Source organism: Solanum dulcamara, chromosome 11 (assembly GCF_947179165.1).
Source record: "Solanum dulcamara chromosome 11, daSolDulc1.2, whole genome shotgun sequence".
Lineage (NCBI taxonomy): Eukaryota > Viridiplantae > Streptophyta > Magnoliopsida > Solanales > Solanaceae > Solanum > Solanum dulcamara.
Window position 1 is genome coordinate 23,984,204 of NC_077247.1, and position 24,029 is coordinate 24,008,232.

Here is a 24,029-nt window from a genome sequence, read left to right on the forward strand (position 1 = left end):
GAGCCTTGTTGATTTAAATATATGCCAAGTTTGTGTGATGTTTTTTTTGTATCCTATGCCTACATGTGGATGTCTAGAACTTGCCATCTATGTTTATAAGGTGAAAAAAAATTGTGAGTTTAGAAGTGATATAGGCAATTCTTTGGTAGCCTTATTTTATACTTTCTTTTACCTACCTCAACATTTGATCTTAGTTAAACCCTTTGAGCCTTTAACCTATTCTTTGGCAGCCTCATATAAAGTTGGTCCCTTTTCTTTAATTACGCCAAATTTGATCCAAAAATCATAAGAGATTTAATTGAGTGATGAATGTATTAAGGAGAAAAGATTGAAAAGAGGAAAAGCGGAGTGTGAAATCCCCTTAGGTTTTTGTTATAGGTTATTGAAACCTATGTCTTATTGATAGGGAGTACAAAAAAAAATCAAAACCAAAAGGATGAAAAAAAAGTTAAAAAAACCCATTACGATAAGTATGTAGGTAGTTTAAAGAGAGGGAAGGAATAAACAAATTTGGGGACAAGGAAAGAGGTGCGAAATAGGTTTTGGGAAAAGGTGTGTGAGTAGTAAGTGCAATGTATTAAAGCGCTTGGGAACGTGAGGCACTAACCATAGCCAAAAACAATCCCAACTCGTCACCTAACCTATATTACAACTTACAAAGTCCTATTTGATCTTGAACTCACTCAGTCTTAAATTAATAGGATATTACACTAAGGGCATGCCTATGGGTCGTCTTGGGTGCATGAGAATTTATTTGGGAGAGTGAAAAATTCTATTCTAACACCTATTTTTCTGAAATCGTGTTCACGTGTGAATGATTGTGTGTGTCTCTTTCTTGTGGTAAGTGAATATGTTTAATGAAGGACAGGTGATTCATACGACCTTTAACTTAGTAGTATGCATAAGTTTGCTAAAGTTCAGATTCAATTGTTGAGGTTAGAATGTTTTGAACTTGTCATTTGGGCTAAATTGATTGTGGAACATGCTCGTTGGAATATGTGCTATCTTTGTGAGTTGTTGTAGTCTATACCTAAATGCCTTATTTGGAATAGTGTATTAGAGTCTTCTTGTTCATAAATGTGTGGATTTGTTCGAGGATGAACAAAGCTTAAAGTGTGCGATGGTGATATTAGGCGTATTTATATGCCAAATAGCCAAATGAACCCATGTTTTTAGTAGTTTTGAAAGAAAATCCTATTGGGTCATGGTAGTTTAGTTAAGTTTTCTTGTGTTTTTGCTAACCAATATGATTAGGTGTTTTTAGGGTGGAAAATGCACAAAAGGAGGTAAAAAAGGACGAGAATGGAAGTCAAGATGAAAATGGAAGTTAAAGGCTAGTAATGGAGAAACGTTGAGGCAAGACAGTAGAATCAACACCACCTTCATATCGTGGACCTGGGAAATCAAATTTGACTTCGTGAAATAATAAGGAACGGAGTGTGATGGTACTGCGTAGCCGAGAAGGACAAGCTTATTTGAACTTGAAAGGGAGGGAACAGGTCCGCGATACAGACCTGGAAGATGCAATTCGTCTGCGTTTTCTTCTAAACTCTATAAATAGCCAAGTTTTATTATTTGTGTAATTATTATTTTTTTCTAACGTCGTGGATAGTATTTTTTTTGGATGAGGTATTTCTCAAGAACACTAGGGTTCATCTCTATTTTCTTATCTTTTGAATGCTCAAATACCTTGCAATTAAACTATTCTCATGAATCAAAGCATGAGTAGCTAAATTCCCTAATTCTTGGGTTGTAGCTATGAGTGATGGTTTAAAATGAGTTTCTTAGGATGAAAATGGGTTTTCACTGGAAGTTATTCTTGTATTCTTGCTTTTATTGTTTTAATGCCTAATCAATATTGGAATACACTTCTTGTCCACTTTTGAACTCGAGTGAGAAATAGAGGGATAGAACAGTAATGCAAGGAACTTGTTTATTCTAGGTTAAAACTTAGAGTGTTTTGTATCTATGATAGAGATATACCTAGTATACCACATCTGGTTATGAAACAAGAAGATAGATTAATAGCTCCGTAGTTGGTCTATGTCCATCCTCGCTCATTGATGTATTTAGACTGTTAATTGTGGTAGGCGATTAGAGATTGAGAGACCAGGATCGTATATGTAAGACCCCAAAAGTTGGAAGGCCAAACAAAAGAACATGATGCAGGAAAATGTTGTAGAAATTTATTGGTGCAGGTTCCTACAAGCCAACCAACGGACCGTAGCAAGTTCTACGGGTTGTAGGAAGGAAGTCTTAGGGAGCCTTACACTTAGGAAAAATTTGATTTCTAAGATGATTTGAGTTTATGACCTGTAGGAAGGGTGATGAATGGTAGAAATGGCTCGTGAAGAAGGTTCTGAGCAAAGGAAAATTCACCAAGTGTGAACCCACCCTAAGAGGGTTCCTATGGACCGTAAAGGTTCCTACGATCCATAGAAAGCACCTTTAGGGGAAGTTCAGAAACTTAGAGATTTGGGATTTTGAAAAGTTGTCGAGACGAGGGCTCCTTATGACCCATAAAAATTTTGACGAGCTATAGACTCCACTCGTAAGATAGGTCCTAAGTTTTGGATTTATGGCTAAGTTTTGGGTGTTTGATGAGTCATCCCTATGATCCGTAACTCTTTCGAAGAGCCGTAGACCCAAGTAATAGGTCTAATGTACAATTTCCAATAGCTCAACAATTGAAGCACTGACCCTACGATCCCGACCCTATGATTCGTCACAATTCCTATGACTGTAGGAATTGACCGTAGGTCCCTTCGACCAGATTTAATGAAGGATATTTTGGTTATTTCCTATTATTTTAATTATGCACGTGATGTTTTAGGGGAATTATGCTAAGCCTATAAACACCTAGAACCTTCAAATTCCCACCATTCCCTCTTATTTTCTCACAATCACTCTAAGGTTTCAAGGATTCTCTCCCAAAAGGCTCTTCTTCTCCATCAAGCTAGGGTTCTAAGGTTCAAGCTTCTTCTTCGAATTTCAAGTTGATCTTCATCAAGGTATGTGGGAATTCCTCCATGAATCCTTTCTATCCATGGGGTTCAAAGAATTTCTCTCTTCTTCTATAAATTCTGATTCTCTCAATTCTAGGGATTTGAACAAATTGCATATGGATCGCCTCAATTATGTACTTATTCATTGATAATAGTCTATTCATGTATGATTTCAATGCAATTATACGTTTTCAAGGTATTTCACAATGACCCATGCATCATAATATCATTTTAAAGTTGAATTATGGATTTATGATCATGTAGTTTATGAATTCTCATGTATGATTTATAAAAGTTATGTATTATGATTTAAGTATGTATTCAAGTATAAAACCATGAATTGTGAAAGATTTTCTCTCAATATACAAGTTGTGATGATATGGATGATTTGAAAGGTAAGTGTCACGCCTTGAGCCTACACCATAGACGTGATCGATACTCTGAAACTATTGCTTCTCCCAAGTAAACACTTGGCCTGGCTAACTCACTCAATGGAAGACTTTAACTCATAAATAAACTCAGATGGGCACAATTAAACATGCATCTTAATACTCTTTAACATAAATGATGAAACTTAAGTATATAAAATGTATGAGATTTAACTCAATTTTTGAAAACATAGTCCGGGAAATAAACTAAACATTGTCTACTATTGTATGAAGCCTCTAAAATACTGACTCTGAGATAGGTACTGTGATAGGCCCATGTCTTTCGCAAGCTAATAATTAATAACTGAAAAATAAAGACTCAAGAGAGCCTTTGAATGCAAAGAGGTCTCACCAAAGTTGGGTAGAAACTGATCTTCAACGGTGCGCTGGTTGAGGATCTTTATCATCTATATCTGCATCATAAAATGATGCAGGTTGAATGAAGTCAGTAAATGGAATGTACGAATATGTAAAATGAAAAAAGAAAACTTACTCAGTGTAGTCAACTAAAGAACATAAATCTGAAAACAACGCAACTCAAATAAGCATGAAATATAATATGAAACAATTCAATTAAAGATAGTAATGCAACTCAATATATAAAATATAGCAATTTACTTCTTGGGGAGTATCTGTAACCGACAACCATCACTTATGAGCTTCGTGATGATACAATGAATTGTTTTCGTTGCCATAACCTCTCAATATATTTCTAGGGTAAGGGACGCAAACTCATCTCTGGATCCAATAAAAGTCCTCTTTTGGAACAATGAGGAGTCGCTTGAATGAACGGTACAATCCTATCCTAGGCTGCCTACGTAGTTTATGGGGTTCGAGTTGTTCTCTACTCATGGCCAAATTAGTGCTCAATACTGCTCCCAAACTATGTTTTATTATACTCATAACTCAAGTAATTATAGTAACTCAATTAACTCATTTAGTCTCTTTTGGACATAGCTCAAAACTCATCTCATCTCAACTCATCTCTTATCTTTAAAATTTATATAATCTCAACTCAGTGAATGCATTTAAAATAAAAATATAGTTTGACTTCTTCACTCAATCTCAAAATAGATGTTCTAAAGGTATTAAGGCTCAACTCATTTATATTCAAAATACTCATGCTCAAAATAATTAACAGACTTCTCAAACTCATGCTCAAAATAATAATTAAGAGATTTATCAAACTCAAATCATGCTCAAACTATTTTTTAATCAAATGATGAAAATAATTACTCATTCTTTAACTCAAAGAGTGCATAAAATTATCAAAATAAAATTTGACTAGGGTTCCAGTGGATTATACCATAAATTCCAAACCTCAAAACTCAACTAGAGAAATTATCAAGATATATTTGAATATACCCAAGAACACAATGAAACTTACATAAAAAACTCAGAAAATTACATTATCAGAATTGGAAACTCAATCGTGAAAGTCAACTTGATTATATAGAGATGTAGGGCATGAGGACGAACTTATTCCAATGTTATGATATCCTTACATACATGGAATGAAGATTTCTTAAGTGAAAATTGAAGATTAGGCTTGAAATCCGTCAACCCTAGCTTCTCCTCTTTTCTTTAGTTCTTGTTCTCATGCGTTTGGGTGTTGATAGGAGAAAAACCCTATGGATATTGATAAGGAATGAATTTTGGCTCCAAAACATAGTGGGTTAGGTTTGGGAAAGGTGGGGAAATGACCGAAACACCCGGATTAAAACAAAAGTCGGGGTCACGTACTTGGTCCCAGATCCAATTTTCTAAATTTTTCATAATTTTTTTCTATTTGGACGGGGACCTGGTCCCAGATTCATCTTTCTTTTCTTTGTACGGGGCATTACAATATCTCCCCCTTGTGATCATTCATCCTCGAATGATGATTTCGCTTAGAATTTACTCAAGCCACGAATAAATAGATGCGGGTACTTGAATTTCATATCCTCTCCGACCTCTCATGTAGCCTCTTCAATGACTTGATTTCGCCATAAAACATTGATTGAAATAACATCTTTGGTCCCTAGTTTATGAACTTGACGATTAAGGATTTCAAGAGGAACCTCCTCATAAAACAAGCTACCTTTCACTCCAATACTTTCGGTTGGAATAATGAGTGAAGGATCCCCCAAGCATTTCCTAAGCATGGAGATATGGAACACTAGATGAACTACATCTAGCTCTGAAGGAAGATCTAACCCATAGGCAGCATTGCCTACTCTCTTTATAATTTGGTAGGGAACAATGTAACGCGGACTCAACATTCCTTTCTTTCCAATCCTCACAACTCCCTTCATGGGAGAAACCTTCAAGTACACCCAATCATTTAGCTCAAACTCTAAGCATCTTCTCCTAACATCAGTATAGGATTTCTGACGACTTTATGCAATTTTCAACCTTTCTTGGATGATCTTCACTTTCTCCATAACTTGTTGGACTAAATCTGGCCCTATCAACTCAGACTCACCAATCTCAAACCACCCAATTTGTGATCTACATCTCCTCCTATAAAGAGCCTCATATAGAGCCATTTGAATGCTCGAATGGAAGCTATTATTATAAGCAAACTCAATAAGCAGTAAGTGGTCATACCAATTACCCTTGAAATAGATAACATAATCTCTCAACATATTCTCAAGAGTACAAATAGTACACTCTGCTTGATCATCTTTCTTTGGGTGAAAAGCGGTGCTAAGATGATGAACAAGGGAACTTCATGCTATCTAACTATCTCTTGAATATACAACCTTATGTAATCCTTGATTGAATTTGTAGTCTGCATAGACAAGAAGTGGGCTGATTTAGTCATCCTATCCACAATCTTCCATATCGAATCATGATGTCTATTAGATCGTGGAAAGCCTATAATTAAATCCATGTTGATAATCTCCCACTTCCACTCAGGAAACTCTATATTTTAAGCTACACCGCAAGGCTTTTTATGCTCAATGTTGATTTATTGGCAATTCGGAAACTTGGATATGAACTTTTCTATGTCTCTCTTCATACCATTCCACCAATAAACCTCTCTCAAGTTGTGGTACATATTTTTACACCCTGGACATGTCTGGCACTCGAATACCATTGCTGGTCCAAGTGAACAACTTGGCCTGGCTAATTCACTAAATAAAAGACTTTAGCACATAAATAAACTCAGATAGGTCAAATTAAGCATGCAACATAATACTCTTTAACATAAATCATTAAACTAAAGTACATATATGTATGTGATTTAACTCAATATTTCAAAAAATACTCTGGGAACTAAATTGAACACTGTCTACTTGTCTACGAAGCCTCTAGAATACCGAATCTAAAATAGGTACCGCAACATGCCCATAGCTACTGCAAACTAATAATTAATAATAATAAAAAATTAAAGACTCAAGAGTGGCTCTAAATGCACAGAGGTCTCACCAAAGTTGGGTAAAAATTGATCTTTAATGGTGCGTTGGTTGAGGATCTCTATCACTTATATTTGTATCATAAAGCGATGCAGGTCAAATGAAGTCATTACATGAAATGTACGAGTATGCAAAATGGAAAAAGGAAACTTACTCAGAGTACTCAACTCAAGAACTCAACACTGAAAATAACTCAACTCAAATAAGCATGAAATATAATAAGAAATAATACTTTTAAAGATAGTAATGCAAATCAATGTATAAAGTATAATAATTTACTTCTTGGGAAGTTTATCTAACCGATAAGCATCACTTATTAGCTACATGATGATTCAACAAACTGTTGTCGTTGCCACAGCCATCTGATACCTTCCTAGGGTAAGGGACACAAACTCATCTCTGGATCCAATAAAAGTCTTATTTTGGGACAATGAGGAGTCATGCGAATGAACGGTACGATCCTATCCTATGTTGGCTACGTAGTTTATAGGGTTTGAGTTTTTCTACACTCTTTCCCAAATTGGTTCTCAATAATACTCCTAAAATATGATTTATTATGCTCATAACTCAAGCGAGAATAGTTACACAATTAATTCATTTATTTGGACTTAGCTCAAAACTCATATCATCTCAACTCATCTCTTCTCTTTAAAATAAGTATAATCTCAACTCAGTGAATGTATTTCTTAATTCAATCTCAAAATAGATGTTCTAAAGGTATTAATGCTCAATATGTTTATATTCAAAATACTCCCGCTCAAAATAATAATTAAGAGACTTCTCAAACTTATGTTCAAAACAATAATTAAGAGATTCTCAAACTCAACTCATGCTCAAACTATTTTTCAATCAAATTATGAAAATTATTACTCATTCTTTAACTCAAGTAGTGCATAAAATAATTAATACAAAATTTAACTAGGTTTCATGTGGATTCAACCTTAAATCCCAAACCTCAAAACTCTACTCGAGAAACTCATCATGATATATTTGAATATGCCCAAGGATACAATGGAATTTATATAGAAAACTCAAGAAATCACATTATCAGAATTAGAAACTCAATCTTGAACCTCAACTTGACTATATATAGATGTAGGGCACGAGGATGAACTTAGTCCAATGTTATGATAGCCTTACATACCTAGAATGAAGATTTCTTAAGCGAAAATTGACGATTAGGCTTGAAATCCTTGAACCTAGCTTCTCCTCTTCTCTTTAGTTCTTGCTCTCAAAAGTTTTGGGTGCTTAATAAGAGAAAACCTCATTTAGATATTGATAAAGGATGGATTTGGTCCCAAAACAAAGTGGATTAAGTTTTGGAATAGTGGGAAAAAGAACGAAACGCACATCATTAAAATAAAAGTCAGGCAAAAATAAGCTTTCAGGTCCATGTTGCAGACCTGGTCCCAGATCCAACTTTCTGAATTACTCTTCTCCGCGACACGGAGACATAGCAGACTCTGTTATCTAAAACTTTATCCATATCAAACTTACCCTCCTAGGTAATTTTCCCATGTTTTTTTCTCTTTGGACGGGGACCTGGTCCGTAGAGTCATTTTTTTCTAGATATTTCTCTTGATTCTCGGAATAATCTAAGTTAGAATAGTACGGGGTGTTACAGTAAGTATCCACAAGTTCAATTTATGATCATGATTTTCTAGGAGCTATTCTTATGTTATATTTTTATGATATTGGATTAGTTGATTTACATTTCTTATTGATTATGTTTTATGTATTCCGTTTGTATTAACTTAGCACCGAGTGAACTTTATGGTGGGTATCCACGAGGGAACCCTAGTAGAAACCATTAGTTCCTAAACTACGTTCTGCTTTATGGCTTAGCTAGTGAATCCATATATAGCTCATTTATGTAATGTTCATCATATAGAGTCTACCTTGGCAAGTAGCCTTTCTCTTCTCGGTATGAGAGTTGTATCTGATTCCATGTTATAGGTCTCATGGTCTAACATGTCAGTTGGAGTTAAAATCCCATATATGTATACATTATGTTATAAGTTCTTATGATGCATTGACCATATGATATGTCTCAAGTATTTTCAAGTTTTACTCATGTTTTACGTTATTGGTCATGTGCCAAATATTCATATTGTATGTGCCTGATTATCATTGTTCATGCACGCTTCTCACATACTTAGTACATTTCATTTACTAAATCATATAATTTGCCTACATTGTATCATAATGTAGGATCAGATAATCATCACGCACACTCTAGTCGTGGCTAAAGATTGAGCTAACTTCCCATTATTAGTGAGTCCTCATGTTTTGAGGACGTGACACTTTGAGTTTTCTTTATGGTCCTTACGACATTTATTCTCTTATGGTGAGCTAGGAACTTGTCCTAAGCTCCATCCATAAGTAATAGAGGCATGTTAGATATTCATGGCTATGTTGTCTATTCCTTTGGATTTGAGTTTGATTCTCATTTACTGAGACATACATTTAGAATTTTATCCTGCATTTATGATTTAGTCTAATTATCTCATTTACCTTATGTATGCTCATGAATGATATGCTAAGATGATTGGTTAGAGTCCCTCGAGCTTCTAATTGTCGTACGCATTGAGGGCCTAGCCTAGGTTGTGACAAAGTGTGTATCAGAGCACAAGGTTTATGGTGTTCTAGAGAGTATAACATGCCGCGTCTAGTAGAGTCTTGTTCATCGGTGTGAACCACATCACATCTATGAATAGGATGCTATGAGGCATTTAGGAAACTTTACTTCATCATCATTCTTATATAGTGCAATAGAGTTGAACTTTAAGACTTTCCCTTATAATGCTTTCTCTTTGCAATTATAAAATCATGCCTCCAAGAAGAATCCCCGCAAGTAGGAATGTCAATGAGGAGGAAAAAGCTCCCCAAGTTCCAAATGACCCCTTGAACAAGAAAGTCTCTCATGCAGAGTTTCGAGCCACATTCCAAGTTCTTGCTCAAGCCATGGTAGCTAAAGCCAACAAAGATATAGTTTCTCCCGTATACCTAAATATTTGTGCGAAGGCTAGCCGAGTTTGTGATTTCACCTGCATAACCCTTCCAAATTTCATGACTCTAAGGTGGACGAGGATCCACAAGAATTTATTGAGGGTATTGAAAAGATTTTGGACATCGTGGGAATTTGTCTAGTGGAAAAGGAGGACTTGGCAGCATATCAACTCAAAGGGGTTGCAAAAGTGTGGTATGATTAATGAAATGATGAAAGATATAGAGGTGATGGTTTCGATGATTAGAAGGAGTTCAAGAGTGTTTTTCTTGACTGATTCTTCCTATTTGAGTTGAGGGAAGCTAAAGTGCAAGATTTCATAAATTTTCGACAAGGAAATATGAGTGTGAGGGAGTTTGCCCTTAAGTTTAATAAGTTTTCAAAATATGTTCCTTTCATGGTTGCAGATACAAAAGCTAGTATAAGCAAGTTTGTTTCAGGCGTGTTGAAATTGGTGGTCAAGTAATGTAGAACTGCATTGTTAATCAATGAGATGGATATCTCTAGGCTTATAATATATGCAGAACAAATCTAAGAGGAAAAGTTGAAGGAGAGGTCTAGAAGGGAGTCTAAGAGGGCTCGGACCAATTTTGGTGGATTTTCATATGGGATTTTCTCTTGATTGGTTCGGAGGATGGTGGTGTTGTTGTGCAAAATGGTTTCGAGTCATCTCTTGTGGTAGATGTTAAGGCAAAGCAATATAGTTATCCTACTGTTGACACCCAATTTTGACCCTACACAACGTAAATTAGCTATCAAGTTTCTTTGAATTTCAAATATTTTTGAAATAATTAGCTTTTATAAAAACAAAGATATTTTCATGTTATTCTTAACTATTTTTTTTATAAATTTTAGTATAATATACATATTTCTATAAACTATATCTTTGATTACTATTTATGTAGTTATTCGAAAATCATCTCAAAAAGATTTTATTTTTTAACTAAATACAATGTTAGTTAGGTTAGTTTAATTATCGTTTGCATTTTTAAAAATTTTAGTTTTTTCAAAAAAAAAGGGAGAAGAAATGGGAGGTTTTTTAGTCACCCTAAAGTTAGAAATTTTCTTAACTTGCCTAGAATTTTGGACTTTTGTCCTCAGCCTAAAAATTGTGAAAATTTCTAACTTACGATATTAGCATGCTTGAAAAGACAAACAAGTTGTGAAGCCATATTAAGTGTGCATTCAATCATATATAAGAGACATAATGTAAAACTCGAACATAATAAAAGAAAGGCATTAATGACAAATTTTAGTTATTAACATGCTAAAATATTATTTGTAAAATCCTATGAGTATAATTTCTAACTAGAATATCATGTTGAAAATTTATTAAAAATGCTATAAGCATGATTTTCTAAATAACACAACATGCTGAAAATTTATTAAAATAATATAGGCATGTGTCCAAATGTAAAAACATGCTGAAAATTAATTAACGTTGTAGGCATGGTTGCAAAAATAGGATAACATAATAAATAATTATTAGAATCTTATAGGCATGGTTTCTATAATAACATCATAAAGGTATCACTAAAGCCTATAAACATGATACCAAGTTTTTGTCATGTTGGAGTTACCTACAAACATGACTTCTACATGATAAAATATTCTAAAAATATTATTAAATTTTATGGACATGATGACATAATAGGATCCAAATATTCTTATAGGCATGATATTTATATAACATATTCTTCTAAAAAAGGGTTTCTTGAATCCTAGGAACATGGTTTCTATATGAATCAACATGCTACAAATATTAGATAAGTCATTTACATGCTTCTATATTTTTATAACATAGTAATGGAGAACTTCATTAAACAGAAAGGGTAAATGATTGAAATTCTAGTTAGACAATTCATTTCACATTCAAAAATAGTTGATGCTTCAATGTGGCATTTAATTTAAAATAGAAATATATGCATGAGTGTGATTAATACTACTAACAATAAAATTCTTTAAACTAAATGAGTAGATATATTCAAACAATCAGTTAATTCCTATAGACATATTTCTAACACACCCAAATAGATCATGATAAAGTAAAAGAAATACAAGTAGCACATAATTTTCCCTCCTCCTTAGACAGTCCCCAATTTATTTTATTATTAGAGAGTGTTAACAAAATTATTACAAAACGGAATAGAGAAGCAAGTAAATAAAATAGCACAATTATAAACAAAATATTTAAAGTAAAATAATAAAAATCCGGTTTTTCCACTCAGGCGAACTCTTCGTGTCTTGAACTTTAGTTCAAAACCTGTTCAATCATTAAAAAAATACAAACAATCTACCAAATAACAACAATGTGTACTGATCACGTGGCTTCCAAAACAGAGAAGCCAATAACATATCAAAATGTAATAGAACAAACACAAACATATAGAAAAGGATATGAGACTAACCTGGATGTTTTCTATTTTAAAAGAAAATCATGCAAGAACTTAAAATAAGACAATGTAAGAAGTGAAATTATTCTAATGAGAAAAACTAACCAGTTAAGTGGACAGTAATAAGAGAGATAACAAGAGAGCTTGGAGCACAATCAATCTCTATCTCTGACACGTCAAGATCATGAGAACCTCGAGGGTCCCGAGCAGTGCTCGAGTAAAAAATAGGCCAGCAACTGAGAGATGAAGTATAAGAGAAGGTATGATATTACAATATTTGTGAATTTCAGTGGTATTCAACAGTAGCCAAGTATGTGTATTCAGAGATATAAAAAGTGTGTAAAATTGTTTAAGTGTAAAAGTGTGTATGAATTGTCTCAAAGTCGTATCCCCTGTGGTGTTCTGTCTGTGAGAGAGTTAGAGGGAGATATGTTTATAAAGAGAAAGTACTAGAGTCAATAACAGAAGTAATGGAGGAACAATCCTTCAAAAATCAATCAAAGAGATTCTCCCTTAATTTGAAAAAGGAAAATTAATTAAGAGTAGCCAATCCTCACAAGAATTTAGACAAATATTACTATAAATAATGAATGAAACATATTATCAATCCTGCAGAGAAAGATAGTTACAATATTCTCTAATTGTTGCCTAAATTAGCACTAAAGAACTAGAGTTTTTGTGAATAACAAAAAATATTAAGTTATTCTCTTTTTAATAAGGAATGGGTCAATTATAAGTACAATCCTGCTCAAAGCTTCCTTATACGAGTGAATAGGTGTAAGATTAGCATTTCCCATAATCAATCAAGAACATTAAAGTTGTAAGACAAATTAATTTACCATAATAAAGCAAGTAACAATCTGTCCAAACTAAACAAGGTAACACGAATCAACATTTTCCATAAATTAGAAGAGTAAAGGTTGTCCAGACAATTAAGAGAAGAATATAAAAATGAGGGCAAGTAATATTTATCATTAAAAATAACTCAATCATGCTAGCGTTTATCAATTTAAGGCTGTCCTAGTCAAAAGGAAAAGAAACTAAGAAAAATGAAGGCAAACATGACTTACAAAAGCATCAAGAATTTCACAAAATCAAGCTCAACAAACTTAACAAAATTAACTTAAATACGGAATTACTCTGATCCAAACAAGGAGAGGAAACCAATTAAGAGGAATGGAATATGCTAGAATCAATGAATTAGAATGATTGAGTACTCATAGAAGACTTTAAGCCACTACAAACAACAAAAGGGATTGTAATGACATTATAGCCGGCGAAGAATTAATGAAAATAGAGCAATAACACCCCAATCAAGTGAAGAATCAACTAACCCAACAATCAGAAATCATAAAGATTCCATGTTTTAATTCATAATATATGCATAAGAATCACAAAAAATTGGTAGAAAAAAAATCAGTAAACAAAATAATCATGAGCAAATGACATGTAACTGCAAATCCGCAAAAATCAACAAAGAGGAAGAACTCGATATTTACTACGGAAACATACTGATTTATCTTCAACAAAGAAATATCTTGGAACTCTTTCTACCTCAAAGTTTTTCGTTTCGCCCAAGGTCGCCGTCGTTGGAATCCACTGCTTCACTCGTAAACAAGAGGGAGGAGAGGTGATCGGCGTTGGCAGATTCGCCGGCTGCATGTGGCAGCGGCCCTCCCTCTTGGTGGCTATCTGGCAGTGTTTAAGAGAAGAGGAAAGGGGCAGAGAGAGGCGGCTCTGGCTGGGTATCTCGCCGGTGGAGCAGTGACGAGGGAAGACAGCGACGTGGTTGTTGGTTTTGCCGGCGGAGAGATATGGTGGTCTTTTGGTTTTAGTGAAGAGAAGGAGAGAGGACGAGTGGAGGGTGTGGTGGTCTCACCAATTTTTGGTCTTCGCCGGGGGGAGTATGATGGAGAGAGAGAGACAAGAGTGAGGGAGAAAGAAGGGGCGGTGGTTGTCTTTATTTTGGACAAGATGAAGAACAAGGCAATGCTCCGGTGGTGGTGTCATTGGTCTCTTGCCATCATCGGTGTGGCGGTGGTGGCGCAGTGGTGAGAAGAGAGAGGAGAGTATGGGAGAGGGAAAAAGAGGTCTTTCTTTTTTAGAGAGGAAGAGAGAGAGAGAGAGAGAGAGAGAGAGAGAGAGAGAGAGAGAGAGAGACGGTTTAGAGAAGAAGAAGGGAAGAATAAAAAATGATTTAGGGGGTTCGGGTTTTTGTATAATTGTAATTGGGTTGGGGATTTAGAATTAGGCCACAATTGGTTTAATTAGGCTAAAATTGAAATGAAATTGAACCAAAAGGCTAGAATTGACATTAAATTGAATGGGAAAGACTATGATTTAAATAATTGGTAGGAAAATTAAATGAATTTCTATTTAATTAATAAGAAATAATATGTATATTAAATAAGTAAATAATTAATAATTTTGTATATAAAAGGAATATATTTTATAATATTATATAATGTATACATATTAAGTAAATATTTAAAATTCAAAACTTATATAAAATTATTCTAAATTAAAATTTCATAATAACACATAAATAAATAAATAAATAAATAAATAAATAATAATAATAATAATAGTAATAATAATATACTAACTAAATACTCAACAATTTCAACGTATGGAAAATTATTATTCACAAATTAAGAATTCATAAAATAGTTAAATAATTATATAAATAAAAATAATAATAAAATTAACAATAATAATTTTTTTGTAAATTATGCACACCAAGATACGTAATTAATTGGATAAAACTTAGACATAAAAATAAAAATAGATAAGTTTTAAAATACTTACTCAATCAAATAGCAGTCCGAAAATGAGTTTTAGGTCAGTCAAAATTAGGTGTCAACAGTTGTTCCTCATTGCTCGGTGATGAACGATGAGTTATCGGGCAAAGACATTGACTGAGTAGCCGATTTTGAGCGACTAACAAGATGGGTCATGGTATGACTAGCAATCCCATTCCATCCTCAGACTAACGGCCAAGCTGAGTATGATTCATACGCTCAAAGATATATTACGGTTGTGTATGTTAGATTTCAAAGGAAATTGAGATGATCACTTGCCACTTATCAATTTGCTTATAATAATAGCTATCATTCCAGCATCGGTATGGCACCATCTGAGGCATCATATGAAAGAAAATGTAGATCCCCTCTTTGTTGGTTTTAGGGTGGAGAATCAGGATTGTTTGGACCAGACTTACTACAAGAGACATTGGAATATGTTAAGTTAATTAGAGACAGTTGTTGACTGCTCCAAGCTGTCAAAAATTATATGTGGATGTTAGGCGGCGAGATAAAATTCTGATATTAGTGGTTGGGTCCTTCTGAATGTTTCACCTATGAAGGGTGTTATAAAGCTAGGGGAAAAGGGGCAAGTTGTGTCCTAGATACATTGGGACTTACCACATCTTGCAATGGATAGGATGAGTTTCCTATGATCTAAAGTTACCCAAGAGTTAGAAGCAGTACACTCTGTTATTCATGTCTCTATGTTACAAAAGAATATTGGAGATCCAACACATATAGTGCAAACAACAAATGTTCAAATTTCAGAGGAGTTATCTTATGAAGAAGTCCCTGTTTCCATAGTAGATCGTTATAAGAAGATTACAGAATAAGGATATAGCTTTTGTGAAAGTATCATGGTGGAGTCAAAATGTTGAAGAGTTGATGTGGGAAGCTGAGGAAGACATAAAGTTCAAATATCCTCACTTGTTTGTTCTTTCATATGTGCAGACACGCATTTCGGTATATGAGGTATGTTATTTATGGGTTACATTAGTTTATTTATTATTTTCTATAATGCTGTAACTATTATTATCATTCGAGAATGAATGTTCCTAAGGGGGGAAGGATGTAGCAACCCATTCGTCTGAACGTTAGAATTAGCTTTTACTTTTAGAGTAAGAGTAAGACTTGTTAATACATGAGGAAGGATATTTTATGAGTTGTTTTAATTGCACAAAGGTCGTATGTTAAGTGTGAAAGTCAAGGAAGTTGCAAAATAAAAGTCGGCAAAAGGTAATGCAAATGCCGTTAAGAAATTTTCTAAAATTTTGAGTCAAATGTATCAACACTTTTCTTCTAATATACAAAGATATATAATTTAAATGACATATAAAATTGCATCTCTATGAGTCTAGTTTCCAACGAACTAAACTGTTCGTCCATACGACTTCATGATTGAGAAATATTCACATTTTGGTGAGACTACACAAGCCGGCACCTCTAGTTGGGTCCCCCTATCTCTAAGTCGGTTTATCTTTATATAAGGATATATTCATCATTTTTTTCCATGATAAATGATACAAAATCTCATAAAAAATAGAATTCAAGCTACTAAAGTCTCCATGGGGGTTGATCTTTTCAACTCGGAAGTTTAATAAAAGTTACTCTACGTTGCGAGCTCATCATTGTGGTATAATTTTCTTGTTGATTTAAGCTTTTTTTTTTGTTGCTGCAAGGATACAAATTTGCAAGATTTATATTTCAAACATTTTTGTTGATTTAACCTTGTTTTTACAACCCTCCTTCGTAATTCCATATCCTAGTATCTTTTCTATTGATTTTTGAGCCATGTAGTTGTATTTTTGATATTGTGGCTTTGGACATCCCCTTTGTCTTAGATATTTGGGATATTATTTTTGTTTATTAATGGTGTTAAGGTGTTGTAGGTAATGGAGGGATTGGTGTTATTCTTATTTGGGTCGTATTGGATGGGTGTTAGGTTGAACGGCGTGGAGAACGCCTTGTTAAGTTGCCTCGGGGGCTTGTCTCTTCTTCAAGATGTTGTGGATTTTCTTCATTGGATTTAGATGCTAGTTATTATTGGTACTGACCTCATTTTATTCGTTGGACTTGGCTGGTCACGAGTTTGACACAAGCACCTTTTCTCTTCTGGCATGATCTTGATGGCCTAAGCTTGTCATGGCCTATTTATAGTCGTTATATGACTTGTAGCCTTATCCTATTGAGTTGGCTAACCCCGTATTGTTAGTTTCTATAACTGACACTCTAATTCTCACATAGTAGCCTAGAAAAGCATATTATTATTATATTTTGATCAATTATGATTACTTATTATCGTTGTGATATTTTATCATCTAGATACCGCCTATGAGCTTGTTTTGATCTCAACAAACACTAACACTACAAGGTTTTTGAGCATACAGATTGATTATTATATCGAGCCTATGGGCCGGGTAGACCGAGCCTATAGGTCGAGTAGACCATACCTACAGGACGGGCAGGTTATACCTACGGGGCAAGATATATGTACTGTACCATAGAGCTTCAAAGTTTCATTGATTCATGACACATGTAAAATCATACAGTTTAGATAACATTATCATTGAGATCTAGGTAAGGGGGATAATATGGGTATTTAGTGATTGTTTGTGCTCGTTAGGACTTATAGTGATTGTGTGCTGTTTGTATCTACTGCTTATGGGGGCCAGGTCAGGTTATTAATTGTTGTGTGCTATATTGTCTTTTTATAGTGAGATAAGGTATTGTACTTGTGTTTCACCCCTGCCTTTTCATTTAGTACTTATACTTTAGTTTCAACTTTTTATTTTCCTTACATGCCCGGTACATTATTCAGTACTGATGCCCCTTGCCTAGGGGCACTGAATTCATGCCTGCAGGTTCTAAGTGATGATTAGATAGACCTGCTGAGTAGCATAGCCGAGCATCAGCGGTTTGGTTGGCTCCTTTCATTTCAAGGGTTGCTAAAGTCTTAGAGGTTTACCTTTTACTATTTATAGTTTTTGGGTAGGTTGGGTCCCTGTCCCACTAAGTATTGTATTTATAGAGCTTTGCAGACTAGTCAGTTTGGTTGTATAGCTACGATGGTGGCCATTTTGTCCTTATATGTTTATTAGTTGCATCTTGTTAGCCAATTGGGCCTTGTTTTTGTGTTGGTTAGAACCTTATTGGCCTAGTTAAATTGTGTATACATGTTTTCCAGTTATTATATAGAGGTCATGGTGGCCTTGACGACCCGTATAACATTTATGCTATTCTAGATATCATGGAGGCCTCGACAACCCAAATAAAACTTATGTGCTACCTGGTTATTGCTTTATATGAACTATCGGGAGTAGTTGTTTTCTTTATAGAGCTGTTGATAGAGGCATTGCCGTCCGAGGGCCTATTTTTAAGCCTATACTTGTTTGTTTTCTTGATTGTGTGAGGCTTCCACGCACCTTTAGCAAATGGCTCAATAAGGTCAGCTTTGGTCTAAGTTTTGGCAATAGGTGCCAGTTGCACCCTATTCGTTTGGGATATGACATGTTGAGAACCCAACTAGGGGTAGAATTAGGGCCCGAGTGAGAGGTAGAGGTTGTGGAGCAATTGCCGGTAGAGACCATACTCGAGGAGTGGCACCTACCCCAGGTCGTGCTAGAGAGGCCTCCCTAGAGCTGCAGGTTGAGATTGGTGAGGACCATGTTCCTCTAGATCCCTCACCACTATTGCTTAAGAAGACCTTTTTTAGGTTGCTGGGTATGTTTGAGAGTTTTACTTAAGGTATTACAGGATTTCCACAGGGTTAATAGACTAGGGTTAGTGTACAGAATCCAAAGCAGCATCAGGTCCCATTGGTTCCCACACTAGCTGTTGGTGCATAGATTGCTCCAGATATAGTTATGGCTATAGTAGATGAGCAATGCTATATGAGGTTTCCGAACATAAAACCACCCTAGATCCAGGGTAGTAAGAGTAAGGAAGCATATGAGTTTTTGATATTGTGTCGTGAGATATTGGAGGTAGTGAGCATGGCTGATACTTGGGGTGTTCAATTTGTTACACTCTAGCTCTATGGGTTATCTAGAGAGTGGTGGAGGACATTCATAAGGTCCAACCAGTTCGATCCCCTCCAGTTGAGTGGGAGTTTTTGCTCGTGCTTTTGAGGATCGCTTTATCCCATGGAGCATACGAGAGGAGAGTAGGCTGAGATTCGAGAGTTTGAATCAGGACAACATGTTAGTTACCGAGTATGAGGTCCATTTCTACCATTTTTTGAGGCATGCTACAATGTTGATACCGAATGATGCGAAGAGAGTCCACAGTTTTGTGAAGGGTTTGACCTTCTCTATTTGATCCTATGTATTCAGTCCGTGAGAGGGCTTCCTTCTAGTCCATAGTGAGCACCGCCAAGGAGGCAGAATTGATGGTTAGAGAGGAGTTTGGGGACCCCAAGAGGGCCCGTGCTAGTGGTTAATTTTTAGGTACCTCATTTGGAGGTAGAGGTTCACATAGGGGCAAGAGTCAGTTTCAGCACCAGAGGCCTGTTCATGCTTCTATGCCAGCAGTTGATGGTGGGCAGTTAGTTTAAGGGTCTTAGAGTTTGGGCCGAGGTGGTTATGGTATTCCATCAAGGCCGTTGCAGTAGTCTTTTATCCTAAGGTTTTGTTTTAGTTATGGAGATCCGGGTCATTTGATGCACTAGTGCCCTCTAAAGAATCATTCAGGTCCCCAATATACTTATTCAGTGGATCAAGAGAGAGATTCGATGCCTCCGAATAAAGGTTGGGGTAGAGATGAGATAGGTAGAGGTGGTAGAGCCTCTAGTGGTGGTTTTGTGGTTCCGTGAGGTAGGAGTACCATTTAAGAGGGTAGTGGTAGAGGAGCTCAGTGCTATGCTTTTCTGGGGATACCCGAGGCTGAGTCTTCTAATGTGGTTATTAATGTATTTTCCTGATTTATCATCGACTTGCATCTATGTTATTTGATCCTGGATCTACATTCTCTTATGTTTCTACCTATTTTGTATCTAGGTTTGATTTGACTTGTGATTGTATGCCTATGCCTGTACATGTCTCTATACCTGTGGGTGATCCCTTAGTGGTGGATTGGGTGTACCGATCGTGTCTTATTTATTTAGCCAGGTATAATACTTGGGTAGAAATGATTATGCTGGGGATGGTATATGACTTTAGTTGAAGCCTTTTTGGCTTGCTATTTCTATATCAGTCAGGCCTTGATGGTCCTTTAATTATGTTATTGATATTATTGTGACCTCATCTGTCTAGTTATTTCGTTTCAGTAGGTTATTGTCACGGAGCTCTCATGGTTCCATTTCTTTTATGTATATGCTGGTTCACTCTATCAAGTGAGGCACCAGGTGCCTATTGTGCCTCCCCTAATTTGGAGTGTGAAAAACTTGGTATCAGAGCAGGTCGTGTCCCAGAGAGTCCACAAGTCGTATCTTGTAGAGTCTTGCTTATAAGTGTGTTGTGCAGCACACCTATAATCAGGAGGCTACTGGGAATTTAGAGATAGTTACTATTCTTTCATTACATAGATCATGCAATAGAGCTAAACTATAGGAAGTTACCTTTAATTCATTCCCTGCTTAAATGTCGTACAAATCCTGTCTATCAAAGGAGACCTTATATTAGGCCAAAATGTCAAACCTTAGTTTTTCCAAGGAGACAGTTTCCAGCTCATAATCCCTAGTCACATTGATAAATTCTATAAAATGCATGTACTCGAATACCCTGACTAGACAATGACTTATGTGAGTTCTTCTATAGGTGTTCAGTTCAGGAGTATCTTTAATTGTTTTATAAGAATGTATATGTAAGGATTTATCTTATTATAGTTTTTTTAAGGTTAAAGGAGACTACCATACAATTAAATGTCAGTGTCAAAAATACTAAGGAGTTAGACATAATTTAAATACTCAAAATAGAAGGGAATATAGTATCACCTATTTGTCATGAGGAAGCAAATTGTTACTTTTGATATATGGTAGAATGTTATCTAAATTAGTTTAATCATGTGTGTACATATGTATATACATGTATATGTGTGTATGTGAGATAAACGTTCTCAATTAGGATGCACTTTTTCTAAGGTCTAAGGGAACGATTGCATAATTTATATATGTACTAATTGTCTAGTGAATTAAGTTATAAGTTCATATATACATCTTTTATAGATTACTTATTTATAGTTTTATATGTGTTTACGTGTCTTATAAGTTAACTATTACTTGCTACTTGGTCCATAAGTGGCTAGTTATACGCTATTTTCCTTAACTATTTTAAAGATCATTTGTTTTACGATATTTATATTATAAGTGATTTTTTTCATGAGAAATTTACTACATCAACTAGTTCTTATAGGTCGCTAGTTTCCTACAGAAAATGCATATGTTTTATATATCGACCAATGTGTTAAACATGTTATAGATTATAAATTATGACTAAAATGACCCTATTGAATATTTTTGTAGCTGGTCATGACATTAAATGGCTATAAGAGTAAGTTATCAAATATCTATATATGAATATATTACAGTTAATTTTCTTATAAAATTATATGTGCTACATGTTTTTTGGCATAAGAATATACGCGGTACTATTTTCATATGTTCATTAGTTTATATGCTAACTGCCCTTCTTGGATAAATAATTTACATATTATTTGTACCAAAAACAAGACTCCTTGTTTGTAGCTATACGTTATTTTATCATTAATTATATGATACCATTCTATACAGAATTTGCTTGCATGTTACATGTTACATGGAGTGTTTTATATCCCGCATTCTTTTTACTAGGAGTTCATTTCATAGATGAAGGGACTATGTTTCTTTTTCAAATTCCAAAATGGGTATAAAAGGTCTCAAATGAAACTCAATGATAGCATTTTCTAGAGGTGTTTATCACTAGAAACAATCCTTAGAGAAAAGGCTGGGTGTTCTTTGTGGATGTGAGTGGATAGAGATTGCACAAAATGTGGAGAAATTCTTTTTCTACCAAAGAGGCATTAGGGACAATATTTAAAATAGGTTAGCCTTTTTTAAGGTAAGGAGAGATTTTCTTGGAAAGAGACAAATCAATAACAACAAAAATATACCCAGTAAAATTCCATTAAGTGGGGTATGAGGAGGGTAGAGTATACGTTGACCTTACCACTACCTCAAAGGGGTAAAAAGGTTATTTTTGAATGACCCCCGACTCAAGTGCATTGATTTAAAGTAAACGAAGAAGTAAATAATGAACACAACATAACCATCAATATAAAAAGCAATATAAAGTCTACAAGAGAGAAGAAACAATAACAACAACAAAATAATATGGTAATCGGAAAACAATACACAACATAAGGCAAGAGCTATGAAATTATGAGTAGTACTACGATTGACACTAACAAGCCGAAACCTACGCACGACAAGACAACACTTTACCCCTACTAACCTTCACCCTCATAGGCGGACTTCACTCTTTCCTATCTAGATTTATGTCCTTTGTAATATGAAGTTGCACCATGTCATGTCTAATCACCTCTCCCCAATACTACCTCTACCCCTCTAGGTACCCCTTACACTAGTCTCTCACACCTCTTCACTAGGGAGTCAACGCACGTCCTTTGCACATGCCTAAACCATCTCAACCTCTCCTCCCTAGTATTAGTTTACCCAAAGGGCAATGAGCTTAGGAGTATTTATACGCCAAATAGCCAAATGAACCATGTTTTTAGTAGTTTCAATGCAAATCCTATGTGGGTCATGGTAGTTTAGTTAAGTTTTTTTATGTTTTTGCTAACCAGAATGATTAGGTGTTTGTAGGGAGGAAAACATGAAAAATGATATAAAAAGTATGAGAATGGAAGTCTAGCTGAAAATCAAAGTTAAAGGCTAGTGATGGAGCAAAGTTGAGGCAAGAACGTAGAATCAGCACCACCTCCGCATCTCGGACCTATGATAATCAAATTTGACTTTGCAAAATAATTAGGAAGTGGAGTGTGAAATGATACCATGTTGCAGAGAAGGGCATGCTTATTTGAACTTGAAGCGACGGAACAGTATGCGGACCTGGAAGATGAAATTTATCAAAATTTTGTCCAAACTCTATAAATAGCGAATTTTTATAGGGAGGAAAATATGAAAAATGATATAAAAAGTATGAGAATGGAAGTCTAGCTGAAAATCAAAGTTAAAGGCTAGTGATGGAGCAAAGTTGAGGCAAGAACGTAGAATCAGCACCACCTCCGCATCTCGGACTTATGACAATCAAATTTGACTTTGCAAAATAATTAAGAAGTGGAGTGTGAAATGATACCATGTTGCAGAGAAGGGCATGCTTATTTGAACTTGAAGCGACGGAACAGTATGTGGACCTGGAAGATGAAATTTATCAAAATTTTGTCCAAACTCTATAAATAGCGAATTTTTATTATATTTTCTAACTTCCTGGAGAGCAATGTTTTGGATGAGCTATTTATCAAGAACACTAGGGTTCATGTATGTTTTCTTATCTTTGAATACTAAAATTCTTTCAAATCAAACTATTGTCATGAATCAAAATATGAGTAGCTCAATTCCCTAATTCTAGGGTTGTGGCTATGAGTGACAGTTTAATAGGAGTTTCGTTGGATGAAGATGGGTTTTCATCTTAAGTTTTTCTTGTATTATTGCTTTTACTACTTTAATGCCTGATCATCATTAGAATATATTTCTTGGCCACTTTTGAACTCGAGAAAGGAATATAGGGACAAAATGAGGAATGTAAGAAATGTGTTCATTCTTGGTTAAAACTTAGAGTGTTTCTTATATTGGATAATGATATACCTAATATACCGTATTTAGTTATGAAACAAGAAGATTGCTTAATGCTCCATAGTTGTTCCATGTCTATTCTTGCTTAACGATGTAGTTAGACTGTCAATTATGGTAGGCAATTAGAGGTCGAGAGTACATCATCGTATAATTAGCCTTGTAAATCAATAGCTTGATAACCCATCAGATTCTAAAGGAAAGAGTAT

The 24,029-nt window shown here is 35.0% G+C and overlaps 1 long non-coding RNA gene across 1 annotated transcript; it reads right to left on the reverse strand.

Annotated features, from left to right (window-relative positions):
- Nucleotides 1–3,535: 3,535 nt before the first annotated feature.
- Nucleotides 3,536–14,376, reverse strand: LOC129873586 (uncharacterized). The gene is made up of 3 exons (XR_008762729.1): nucleotides 13,789–14,376; nucleotides 12,340–12,470; nucleotides 3,536–3,846 (listed from the first exon to the last, which is right to left on the reverse strand). It is a non-coding gene; the product is annotated as an uncharacterized LOC129873586 (long non-coding RNA).
- Between the last annotated feature and the right edge of the window lie 9,653 nt (nucleotides 14,377–24,029).